This window comes from Loxodonta africana, chromosome 5, assembly GCF_030014295.1.
Source record: "Loxodonta africana isolate mLoxAfr1 chromosome 5, mLoxAfr1.hap2, whole genome shotgun sequence".
Classification (NCBI taxonomy): Eukaryota; Metazoa; Chordata; class Mammalia; order Proboscidea; family Elephantidae; genus Loxodonta; species Loxodonta africana.
Genome location: NC_087346.1, coordinates 143,993,393 through 144,007,281, shown reverse-complemented (window position 1 = coordinate 144,007,281; position 13,889 = coordinate 143,993,393). Strand labels below are relative to the sequence as shown.

At 40.3% G+C, this 13,889-nt stretch overlaps 1 protein-coding gene across 37 annotated transcripts in view; it reads right to left on the bottom strand.

The window, feature by feature from the left end:
* Window positions 1-13,889, bottom strand: part of LCORL (ligand dependent nuclear receptor corepressor like) — a 216,767-nt gene that overhangs the window by 102,278 nt on the left and 100,600 nt on the right. The window lies entirely within an intron of this gene.

The window sequence follows — 13,889 nt, the reverse complement described above, 5'->3', positions numbered from 1 at the left end:
ATTAAGATCAAAGACCACAGCCTCCACTATGGATTACACCTCAACATAAATAAAACAAAAATGCTCACAAATGCAGCAATAAGCAACATCATGATAAATGGAGAGAAGACTGGAGTTGTCAAGTATTTCATTTTACTTACATCTACAATCAACACCCATCGAAACAGAAGTCAAGGAATCAAAAGATGCATTGCATTGGGCAAGCTGGCTGCCAAAGACCTCTTCAAAGTGTTGAAAAGCAAAGATGTCACCTTGAAGACTAATGTGTGCCTGACCCAAGCCATGGCATTTTCAATTGCCTCCTATGCATGTGAAAGCTGGACAATGAATAAGGAAGACCAAAGAAGAACTCATGCCTTTGAACTGTGGTGTTGATGAAGAATACTGAATATACCATGGACTGCCAAAAGAAAGATCAAATCTGTCTTGGAAGAAGTAAAACCAGAATGCTCTTCAGAAGTAAGGATGGCGAGATTACGTCTCACATACTTTGGACATGTTGTCAGGAGGGATCAGTCCCTGGAGAAGGACATCATGCTTGGTAAAATAGAGGGTAAGTGAAAAACTGGAAGACCCTCAACGAGATGGACTGCCACAGTGGCTGCAACAATGGGCTCAAGCATAAGAACTGTGAGGATCAGGCAATGTTTCGTTCTGTTGTACACAGGGCCACTGTGAGTCCAAACCAACTCAAAGGCACCTAACAATAACAACTTCGGTGAAGCGAAAGATGTCATGGACTGAATTATGTTCCCCCCAAAATGTGTGTATCAACTGGGCTGGACCATGATTCCTAGTACTGTATGATCTTCCTATATGTTGTCAATCCTGCCTCTATGATGTTAATGAGGGAGAATGGGTGGCAGTTGTGTTAGTGAGGCAGGGCTCAATCTACAAGACTGGATTGTGTCTTGAGGCAATCTCTTGAGCTATAAAAGAAAGAAGCAAGCCAAGAGACAAGGGGACCTCATACCACCAAGAAAGCAGCACCAGGAGCAGAGCACATCCTTTGGACCCAGGGTCCCTGCACCTGAGAAGCTCCTCAACCAGGGAAAGATTGATGAGAAGGCTGACAGAGAAAGTCTTCCCCTGGAGCTGACACCCTGAATGTGGACTTTTAGCCTACTTTACTGAGAAGAAATAAATTTTTCTTTGTTAAAACCATCCACTTGTGGTATTTCTGTTATAGCAGCACTAGATGACTAAGACAAAAGACAACACTTAAATAGGGGAAGTCAGTACAACTTGACCAAGACAAAGTCACAGAAGCTTCCTAGACAATGAACACATTGAGGGACCAAGTTACTGGGGCTGAAGGCTGGGGATCACAATCTAGGGGGACATTACGTTCAACTGGCATAACATAGTTCATAAAGAAAATGTTCTACCATCCTACTTTAAGTAGCGTCTGGGGTCTTAAAAGCTTGCAAGCGGCCATCTAAGGTGTATCTATTGGTCCCATTCCATGCAGAGCAAAGAAGAATGAAAAAACCAATGACTCAAGGAAAATATTAGTCCAAAGGACTAACGGTCCACATGAACCACAGCCTGCACCAGCCTGAGCCCAGAAGACCTATATGGTGAGAGGCTACCACCATCAACCACTCTGGCAGGGATTACCGTGGAAGGAGAAAAATGTAGAACAAAATATAAACACAGGAAAAAAGACCAGACTTACTTGTCTGACAGAGACTGGTGGAACCCCAACACTACGGCCAGTAGACACCCTGCTAACTCAGAACTGAACCAGCTCCTGAAGTCTACCTTTCAGCCAAAGACAAGGCTATAAAACAAACAATGAGGAATGTGCTTCTTATTTCAATCAAGCATAGTAGGCCAAATGGGCAACACCTGCCCAAAAGCAAAGATGAGAAGGCAGGAAGTGACAGGGAGCCTGGACGAATGGACATGGGGAAACTGGGGCGGAAAGGGGTAGAGTACTGACTCACTATGGGGATTGTAACCAATGTCACAAAACAATTTGTGTATAAATTTCTGATTGAGAAATTAACTTTTGCTGTAAACTTTCACCTAAAGCACACAAAAAAATTAAAAACCCTTATTTTCACAGCACCCCTTAACATACAATTTTTTTTTTTCTTTTTGGCCAGGGGAATTGGGATGAACGCATAAAGATGAGTCCTATTAAACAAAAAGAAAACTCACCTTAGAAACATATTAGTTCATAAAGCAAAATTTTACCACACCTGAAGATATAACAAGTGAAAAGGTGAATGCTGACCAGGAAACTGCCTTTGTAGTTTCTGGGTAGGAACTTCTGAGGAGGTTACTCCTGTATTTGTTCGATATGGCAGTATTCCTGAACTATATGGCTGTCTGGTGTCCTACAAGTTCCTAGAAAGCTTGAAAATGTTATTCCAGAAACAGCATGCATGTATGTAGTGAACATGAATGTGCCATTTTTCTTAAAACTTTATGCCTAAAATGCATAATTTACTTGTACATAAATCGAGAGGCAAGTATATATTGCATGTTGGAGAGTGTCTTTTGTATTTTATGTCTCTGACCAAAATTCACCTATTTGAAACACAAATAAAAAATGTTTATTATATAAGGAACTGAGAATATAAAAATTACTATGGCATTCTCTGTCTCCAAGGACTTCCAAACCTACAGACCTCAATGCTCTTAAGAGGATATGGTAGGACAATATCTAAAATTGGCAAAATTGCAAAGAAAGGTGAAAATGATTTTGTATAATCAAAATTATCCTTGAAAATTCCTTTCACAACCATAAGTAGGATATGCAGTATTTAAGACCTACAATCTTATCATAATTACGTATTATGAAACACATCTTTTAAACCATGTTCTATTTGCAGAGATGCTTACAGCACAGGAGGCGTGTAGGAACTAAGAGCTATTAAAATAACAAAATTCAAAGGTCTCCCATCTCGCAGTCTCTATGGGCTACATTCTGACCAAATGGAACAATAAATAGATGTCCACACGACATAAATTTTTATTTTTCATCATATTCTTTCTCTCCTTGGCAGAGCACGTGTAATTCACGTTCTATTTTGTGTACGGGATATGTATCTAAGAAGAAACCTTTCATTTCTGCCTGGAGGGAGTAGAAAAAACAGGGAAAGGATCAGTGAAGATAAAACAGCTTTTCTTTCAAGGATGATTTCATTCATGAAGCAAAGAAGAAATGGGAAAAAGCAAAGACATTAAGGTGCAAATAAATACAGCAGGAGTTGAGTGGGTCCCTAGCATTGATACTAAGAAGCTAAAGAAAGTCAACAGTTTTTTTTTTTTTTTAAAGTAAGGGAATAATGGCTTTGTTTTAAAAAGAAAATTAGTGACAAGATGAATAGGTGGGGCTACGGTAAAGGTATAAGCAAGAAAAAATATGAATTGGACTGTCAATAAAAAATTAATAGTTCAAAATAGAATCACAGGATAAAGTGGACTTAGCAGATTCAGTCAACGAATGTTTAAGGCGAGGTTTCTACTCAAGGTAACTGGGAGTGTGGGTTATTTACACAAAAAACCTGACATGCAGAATAGGGTTTTTTAAATAGCTCTCATTTTCTGGGGAATGGAAGAGAAAAACTTCATTGAATATTTATTGGGCATAAATTGATGTACCAAGTACTAATGGAAAAAAAATGATAAAAGAGTGTTTATCCTCAGAAAGTTCAAAGTTTAACAGAGAAGATAATTTCACATATCAGAATAAAAAATATTATGGTACTACAGTCATCCAGAGAACAATCATCTGGCAGTCTGGGAAAGGGGAATGTGTGAGTAGGAGTAAAAGGGAATAGCTAAAATTTTCCAGTGTTAGACATATCACTTCCTTGGAGATTCTGTGTGATGTATTTGGAAGGAGATAACCTAGAACCAGCTGGGAATATGAACCTGAAAAATCAGGACCAAGAGCAACGATTTTCTAGCAATAGAATGTGAAGGTTTAAAGCTATAAGATAGGGTAAGACTTCCCAGGGAGAACGTGTAAAATTAAAAGGAGGGTTGAGAATTGAGCCTAAAGAAAAAACAATATTTAAGAGATGAAACGAAGAACAAGTATGGCCCCTACATCCACCTTCTCTCATATCAAAGAAAAAAAAAAGGAGGGGGGACAGAGAAGAGGAGAGAGAACTGGAAGAAAATGGGCAGTGAAAGCCAAAGGAAGGAAAAGAGTTTCTAAGAAAAGAGGAGAACGATCAACAAAGTCAAACACTGCAGTCTAAACAGCAAGGGATAAGAAGTCCTTGTTTCTGGCAAATTAAGGGGTACGGTGTATATGTAGTATTTTTATATACTGTCCAGAATTCAACTCTCTTATTTTAGCACTCCAATCTCCTTTTTCAGGGATTTAGCCTTTTTGTGTAGTAAGCAGAGAGCACCATTATAAAAAGCATTCACTTCACCTGGCAACTCTAAAATCTTAAGCTTTTTATATACCTGGTTTATTTAGTTATCTTCATTGCCTGGACACCTGTTCCTATTTTTTAGCTAGCTGTACTACAGACTTGGAAGAGGCTAGATCCATCCTCTTTCTCCCTGCCCTAGTGCAGCTAAGACCGTGGAGGAAATGTGTTAGCCTGGCAAATTAAATGATTCCTCTCAGGACTTGGCGGGGGAGGGGGGGGCGGGGGCGGGGGGAGAAAACCACACATAGTATGGAAGCAATAAAACGCAAAACATACAAGCCTGTTTGCTATCATGATGCATCCTTGGATATGGTTCCTCCATATCCCTAGATTCCTTCTCATTTTCCAAGCTTGGTCCTCAAGCCTCCAGCCAATTCTGAAAACTCAGTACCTTCCCAATAACTCCCTTTTCCCTGGCTGTTTGTGTGTGCTGCTGAGTTAATAACTACTCACAGCAACCCTATATGACAGAGCAGAACTGACCCACAGGGTTTCCTAGGCTGAAATCTTTACCAGAGCAAATCACCAGGTTTTTTCAAAGATGGAGTGGCTGATGGGTTTAAACTGCTATCTGTTGGTTAGCAGACAAGCACTTAAACATCACGCCACCAGGGAGGGCTCCTTCCTAGTTAATGTTGTTATTGTCAGGTGCTGTTGAGTCAGTTCAGACTCACAGTGACCCTATGTACAACAGAACAAAACACTGCCCAGTCCTGCGCCACTGTCACAGTCGTTATGCTTCAGCCCACTGTTGTGGCCACTGTGGCAATCCACCTCGTTGAGAGTCTTCCTCTTTTTCACTGAAACTCTACCAAGAATGATGTCCTTCTCCAGGGATTGATCCCTCCCAATAACACGTCCAAAATATGTGAGATGTATTCTCACCATCCTTGCTTCTAAGGAGCATTCTGGTTGTACTACTTTTAAGACAGATTTGTTCATTCTTTTGGTAGTCCATGGTGTATGCAATATTCTTTGCCAACACCATAATTCAAAGCCATCAATTCTTCTCTCTTCCTTATTCAATGCCCAACTTTTGCATGCATGAGGTGACTGAAAACACCATGACTTAGTCAGAGGCACCTTAGTCTTCAAGGTGACATCTTTGCATTTCAACACTTTAAAGAGGTCTTTTGCAGCACATTTACCCACTGCAATGTGTCTTTTGATTTCTTGACTGCTGCTTCCGTGGGTGTTGATTGTAGATCCATGTAAAATGAAATCCTTGACAACTCCAATATTTTCTCTAGTGTTTAACAGCTATGGCTGCTAAACAAAAGGTCTGCAGTTCAAATCCATCAGGTGTTCCTTGGAAACTCTATGCGGCAGTTCTACTTTGCACTACGGGGTCACTATGAGTCGGAATTGACTCGGTGGCAATGGGTTTGGGTTTTTTTTTGGTATTGTGATGTTGCTTATTGGTCCAGTTGTGAGGATTTTTGTTTTATGTTGAAGTGTAATCCATACTGAAGGCTGTGGTCTTTGATCTTCATCATTAAATATTCAAGTTCTCTTCACTTTCAGCAAGCACGGTTGTGTCATCTGCATAACACAGGCTGTTAATGAGTCTTCCTCCAATCCTGATGCCCTGTTCTTCTTCATATAGTCCAGCTTCTCAGATTATTTCCTCAGTATACAGATTGAATAAATATGGTGAGATGATAAAACCCTGACACACACCTTTCCTGACTTTAAACTGTGTAGTATTCCCTTGTTCTGTATGAACGATTGTCTCTTCATCTATGTACAGTCTCCACATGAGCACAGTGTTTGGAAATTCCCATCCTTTGCAATATTATCCATAATTTGTTACAATCCACACAGCCGAATGCCTATGCATAGTCAATTAAACACAGGTAAACATCTTTCTGGTATTCTCTGCTTTCAGCCAGGATCTATCTGACATCAGCTATGATATCCCTGGTTCCAAATTTTCTTGTGAATCCAGCTTGAATTTCTGGCAGTTCCCTGTCGATATACTGCTGCAGGAAGTCTTAAATGATCTTCAGCAAAATTTTACTTGTATGTGACATTAATGATATTGTTTGATAATTTTTCTGTCCAGTTGGATCACCCTTCTTAGGAACAGTCCTTCCAACCTGAGGGGCTCATCTTCCGGCACTATATCAGACAACGTCCTGCTAGTATTCACAAGGTTTTCACTGGCTAATTCTTTTCAGAAGTAGATCGCTGGGTCCTTCTTTCCAGTCTGTCTTAGTCTAGAAGCTCAGCTGAAACCTGTCCACCATGGGTGACCCTGCTGGTATTTGACTACCAATGGCATAGCTCCCAGCATCACAGCAACACACAAGCCTCTCACACTATGACAACATTACAAATGTGTGGGGGTGCTGGTTAATTGTTAACTGTTGTTAGGTGCCGTCGAGTTGGTTCTGACTCATAGCGGCCCTAGGCACAACAGAACAAAATACTGCCTGGTCCTGCGCCATCCTTACAATCGTTGTAAAACATAAGCTCGTTGTTACAATCACTGTGTCAATCTACGTCGTTGAGGGTCTTCCTCTTTTCCACTGACCCTGTACTCTGTCGAGCATGATGTCCTTCTCCAGGGACTGATCTCTCCTGACAACACGTCCAAAGTATATAACACGCAGTCTCGCCATTCTTGCTTCTAAGGAGCATTCTGGCTGTATTTCTTCCAAAACAGATTTGTTCATTCCTTTGGCAGTCGATGGTATATTCAATATTCTTCGCCAACAGAATTCAAAGGAGTCAATTCTCCTTCGGTCTTTCTTATTCATTGTCCAGCTTTCACGTGCATATGATGCAGCTGAAAATACCATGGCTTGGGTCAGGCACACCTTAGTCTTCAAGGTGACATCTTTGCTCTTCAACACTTTAAAGAGGTCCTTTGCAGCAGATTTACCCAATGCAACGCATCTTTTGATTTCTTGACTGCTGCTTCCATGGCTCTTGATTGTGGATCCAAGTCAAATGAAATCCTTGACAACTTCAATCTTTTCTCCGTTTATCATGATGTTGCTCACTGGTCCAGTTGAGAGGATTTTTGTTTTCTTTATGTTGAGGTGCAATCCATACTGAAGGCTGTGGTCTTTGATCTTCATTAGTAAGTGCTTCAAGTCCTCTTCACTTTCAGCAAGCAAGGTTGTGTCATCTGCGTAACACAGACTGTTAACCAGTCTTCCTCCAATCCTGATGCCCCGTTCTTCTTCATATAGTCCAGCTTCTCGGATTATTTGCTCAGCATACAGACTAAATAGGTATGGTGAAAGAATACACCCCTGGTGCACACCTTTCCTGACTTTAAACCAATCGGTATCCCCTAGTTCTATCCAAACAACTGCCTCTTGATCTATGTAAAGGTTCCTCATGACCACAATTAAGTGTTCTGGAATTCCCATTCTTCGCAATGTTATCCGTAATTTGTTATGATCCACACAGTCAAATGCCTTTGCATAGTCAATGAAACACAGGTAAACATCTTTCTGGTATTCTCTGCTTTCAGGCAGGATCCATCTGACATCATCAATGATATTCCTGGTTTCACCTCCTCTTCTGAAACCAGCCTGAATTTCTGGCAGTTCCCTGTCGGTATACTGTTGCAGCCATTTTTGAATGATCTTCAGCAAAATTTTGCTTGCGTGTGATATTAATGATATTGTTCTATAATTTCCACATTCGGTTGGATCACCTTTCTTGCGAATAGGCATAAATATGGATCTCTTCCAGTCACTTGGCCAGGAAGTTGTCTTCCATATTTCTTAGCATACACGAGTGAGCACCTCCAGCGCTGCATCTGTTTGTTGAAACATCTCAATTGATATTCCATCAATTACGGGAGCCTTGTTTTTTGCCAATGCCTTCAGAGCAGCTTGGACTTCTTCCTTCAGTACCATTGGTTCCTGATCATATGCCACCTCTTGAAATGGTTGAATAGCAATTAATTCTTTTTGGTACAATGACTCTGTGTATTCCTTCCATCTTCTTTTGATGCTTCCTGTGTCATTTAATATTTTCCCCATAGAATCCTTTACTATTGCAACTCAAGGCTTGAATTTTTTTCTTCAGTTCTTTCAGCTTGAGAAATGCTGAGCATGTTCTTCCCTTTTGGTTTTCCATCTCCAGCTCTTTGCACATGTCATTATAATACTTTGTCTTCTCGAGCTGCCCTTTGAAATCCTCTGTTCAGTTCTTTTACTTCATCAATTCTTCCTTTTGCTTTAGCTGCTCAACGTTCGAAAGCAAGTTTCAGAGTCTCCTCTGACATCCACCTTGGTCTTTTCTTTCTTTCCTGTCTTTTCAATGACCTCTTGCTTTCTTCATGGATGATGTCCTTGATGCCATTCCACAACTCATCTGGTCTTCGGTCACTAGTGTTCAATGCATCAAATCTACTCTTGAGATGGCCTCTAAATTCAGGTGGGATATACTCAAGGTTGTATTTTGGTTCTCGTGGACTTGCTCTGATTTTCTCCAGTTTCAGCTTGAACTTGCATATGAGCAAATGATGGTCTGTTCCACAGTCGGCCCCTGGCCTTGTTCTGACAGATGATATCGAGCTTTTCCATCATCTCTTTTCACAGATGTAGTCAACTTGATTTCTGTGTGTTCCATCTGGCGAGGTCCATGCGTATAGTCGTTGTTTATGTTGGTGAAAGAAGGTATTTGCAATGAAGAAGTCGTTGGTCTTGCAAAATTCTATCATTCGATCTTTGGCATTGTTTCTGTCACCAAGGCCATATTTTCCAACTACTGATCTTCTTTGTTTCCAACTTTCACATTCCAATCGCCAGTAATTATCAATGTATCTTGATTGCATGTTCAATCAATTTCAGACTGCAGCAGCTGATAAAAATCTTCTATTTCTTCATCTTTGGCCCTAGTGGTTGGTGCATAAATTTGAATAATAGTTGTGTTAACTGGTCTTCCTTGTAGAAAACTACTCAGTGCCGTTGAGTCGATTCCGACTCATAGTGACCCTGGAGGACAGAGTAGAAATGCCCCATAGAGTTTCCAAGGAGTGCCTGGCAGATTTGAACTGCCGACCCTTTGGTTAGCAGCCGTACCACTTAACCACTACACCACCAGGGTTTCCTTCCTTGTAGGCGTATGGATATTATCCTATCACTGACAGCGTTGTACTTCAGGATAGATCTTGAAGTGTTGTTTTTGACGATGAATGCAACACCATTCCTCTTTAAGTTGCATTCTCAGCATTGTAGACTATATCATTGTCCGATTCACAATGGCCAGTACCAGTCCATTTCAGCTCACTTGTGCCTAGGATATCGATGTTGATATGTTCCATTTCATTTTTGGCAATTTCCAATTTTCCTAGATTCATACTTCGTACATTCCAGGTTCTGATTATTAATGGATGTTTGCAGCTGTCTCTTCTCATTTTGAGTCATGCCACATCAGCAAATGACGGTCCCGAAAGCTTTACTCCATCCACATCATTAAGGTCGACTCTACTTTGAGGAGGGAGCTCTTTCCCCAGTCATCTTTTGAGTGCCTTTGAACCTGGGGGGGTCATCTTCCAGCACTATATCAGACAATGTTCCCCTGCTATTCATAAAGTTTTCACTGGCTAATGCTTTTCAGAAGCAGACTGCCGGGTCCTTTTTCCTAGTCTGTCTTAGTCTGGAAGCTCAGCGGAAATCTGCCCTCCATGGGTGACCCTGCTGGTATCTGAATACCGGTGGCATGGCTTCCAGCATCACAGCAACATGCAAGCCCCCACAGTACAACAAGCTGACAGACATGTGGGGGTGCTGTTAATAGCAGGAGTTAAATCAATACGTTTTCCCTTAAAATGGTTTAAATTAGTAGCTTAGAATAAAGAACGCTGATACAGGAGCTATCCATTTTTTTTACTTTGTTTCACTGGGACAATTCTGCCCAATTGTTAACTTCTTTTATAAAGACTGTACTGACAATAATATATTTTCTTTCTAGCCCTCACCTGAAGTAGAATTATTTGTACCTTTTTTTTAGGGATGACTGTGGCAAAAGATGGCTGGAGTAAAGTGAAGGAAAAGGTCATCAGAAGTGAAGCTATCAAGTAACTCAGAGGCCAGAGTGCTGGATGATTCAGCTACATAGATTTGGAAATCACCAAGAACTATTATGGGAATAGTATTTGGGAGGAAGAAGGAGAAAAGGCTGGTAGAGGTCGACAACACGGTAATATAGACGGAATAGTTTGATGGTTTGTGCTGCAAAGGAGCTCATGGTTTTGAGGAAAAAGGGCAAATAAATGATCAGGAAGCAGTTATGAAGATCTTGTAGGTTGCCAGCCAATTTCATCACCCTTATGGTATATGAAGCAAGGAATTAAAACAGACACCAAGAGAGGGCTGCAGGAGAAACATCCTTTATAAACAGATATGTTTCAATCACAGCAATAAAGAGAAGGGAACATTCAGACAAGAGTCTGAGGACATACGGGATTTTGTTGGTGAGAGACAAGTTTCAAAGGCACAGCAGAAAGGATCTGGTACTTATAAAGGGGTAGGAAGCTGGGTAAAATTAGGGGATAAGTGAGGTAAAAGGAGATAAGAATCTAGGCGATTATGAATAATCTGGAAGTCCTCCAATGGAAGCACCGCAGGTAGAAGATGATCTTACCAGAAACATACATTTCACTTAAATGATTAGTTTTCTAGTTGATGACATTAAAGCCTTAAATCCAGTTCTAATTTTAGGTGTGTTCTTGGCATTTGATTAATATCCTCCAGGCATATGGTAAAACAAGAATAAAAACCTTTTCAATTAATACCTCTGAATGCAGCTCACAATGATACATGGATTATGTTATGGTACTAACATAGTTTCCTGAGAGGTCCAAAAGAGTAACCCATAAAAAGAAATTCAGAGGCAAAAAATTATCTTAGGTGAAGGGAAGATGAAAGCACAACACAGGGGAAGTCTGTACAACTGGACTAAACCAAAAGCAAAGAAGTTTCCTGAATACAACCAAAACGCTTCGAAGGCCACAGTATCAGCAACCAGGGTCTGGGTACCATGGTTTCAGGGGACAGCTAAGTCAACTGGCATAACAAAATGTATTAAGAAAACATTCTGCATCCCACTTTGGTGAGAGGCATCTGGGGTCTTAAATGCCAGCAAGCGGCCATCTAAGATGCATCAATTGGTCTCAACCTATTTGGAGCAAAAGAGAATGAAGAACACCAAAGACATATGGTAAAGATTAGCCCAAGAGACAGAAAGGGCCACATAAACCAGAGACTCCATCAGCCTGAGACCAGAAGAACTAGATGGTGCCCAGCTACCACCAACAGGGAACACAAAAGAGAATCCGTGATGGAGCAGGAGAACAGTGGGATACAGATCTCAAATTCTCGTTAGAGGGACCCTGACGGTCATGGTACCTGGACCCTTTGTTAGCCCAAGATCGGAACCATTCCCAAAGCCAACTCCACAGACAGGATTGGACTGGACTGTAAAATGGACAATGATACTGATGATGAGTGAGCTTCTTGGCTCAAGTGGACACTTCGAGTCCATGAGTGGAATTCCTGTCTGGTGGTGACATCAGAAGAAAGAGGGGGAGAGGAGCTAGTTAAATGGACTTGGGGAATACAGCGTAGAGAGAAGGAATCTGCTGTCTCATTAGGAGGTGAGCAGCTGGGAGTGCATACCACGGTGTGTATGGCTTTTTGTATGAGAGACTGACTTGATCTGTAAACTTTCACCGTAAAGCAGAACAAAAGAACAAAAAGAAACCTAATGGATGATTAAAGTGATATCACAAAGGCACACTTGGATAAGATACACTTAGGGCCTGAATGAATCATGGCAAATTTACATAGTCACTCAAGGATGCCAGCAGTTAGAGAAAAGCAATCTACAAGATTAACACTCCTTGACTCTGAGAAATCAAATAATTTACAATCAGTCATAACTCAACTGTTAAGTGAATATTAGCATTTATTTTATGCCACAGTATGAGACTCAAAAATTAAGAGTTTCAAAGCAAAAAGGCTTGTATTCAGAAAAGGCATGGAAAATTTCATATGAAACTTTGCTTTCAATTAATTTAAAAGGGTTGATTAATAGAAGCTTTTAACTATCTGCATCAAATCCATCCGGACGGTCTCTGAAAAGAAAGGGTCAGAATAGGAGTTAACATGAACTGTAAATGTGTGTTGGGGTAAACGATAAAAGAAAATTTATACATATTTTGACAAAGACAGGTTTCCTTTTATTATACATTTAGTGGTATGATTCATTCAGCTACTATATACATACAACTTGTCCAATTTAGCTAAGTCAAGCAGCTTTCCTTACTTTAAAAATAAAAGACGAGACATCTTCCTGAATCAGAAGCCAGTGACTTATACTTCTTTAGGTGATCAGAGAATGTGAAGCTAAAAGCCAAAATAGTTTATAGCTCATGGGAATAGCTTTGGAAAAATCATTTTATACCTACATGCTTATGTTTATTCACATTAAAAACAAACTAATATTCAATCTATTCACAGTAATAAAAGGACAAAGTAGGAAAGGTAAATTACATGAACATGCTAAATAATTTACTTAATCAAATAGAACAAATGAAGTACTAATAACAACTAAACATTTAGAAAAACTTGGAGATACCTGGAATACAGTTTATCTTAGTACTCATTCATTCATTTATTTATCTGTAGTATTCTAGATACTACAGCCCTGGTGGCACAGTGGTTAAAAGCGCAGCTGCTAACAAAAAAGGTTAGCAGTTTGAATCCTTGAAAACCCTACAGGGCAGTACTACTCGGTCCTACAAGGTCGCTATGAGTTGGAATTGACTCCATGGCAACGGGTCTGGTTTTGTTCTAGATACTGAGAAGTCAGCAATGACCAAAACAAAGTCCTTGATATCATGGAAACTTTTCTTTAACACTCTAGTCAATTTCAATTTTAAGATTACCTGCTAGTAAGAATTTAACTTTGAAAAATGTCTACAGTAAAAAATATATAAAGCTAGTTAAGAATTCACCTCACTAAAACACTCCCTCCTTTCTATCTATTCAATACTGATAAGAGAATTTTTGACTAGCTTCTCATTACAAGAGATTATTCTAATTGTATTTTTGTTTAAGTAACAAGCTTTCATTCCCTGGAAGTTCAAATGCCACTGCCATTCCTATCATCGATTATTAGGAAATAATAGGAGACCACTCACTACAATTGTTCACATTTTGGGAGGAGGAGCCAAAATGGCAGAATAGATAGATGCTTCCGGTGAGCCGTCTTTACAACAAAGACCCGAAAAAACAAGTGAAATGAGAATATTTATGACAACCTAGGCGCCCTGAACATCAAAGGCAAGCTAAGAAAATGAACTCAGGGGAAGGAGGAGGAAGAGATGGCTCAGAAGCGGAAAGGAGTTACCAGACCTTAATCGCGGGGAGACCTCAGGCACCATTCCCAGAGCAGTGGCGGCAGGCTGGTACCAGCATTTGGCCGCAGTTTCCCCAGGGAGAAGCAGCCAGCCAC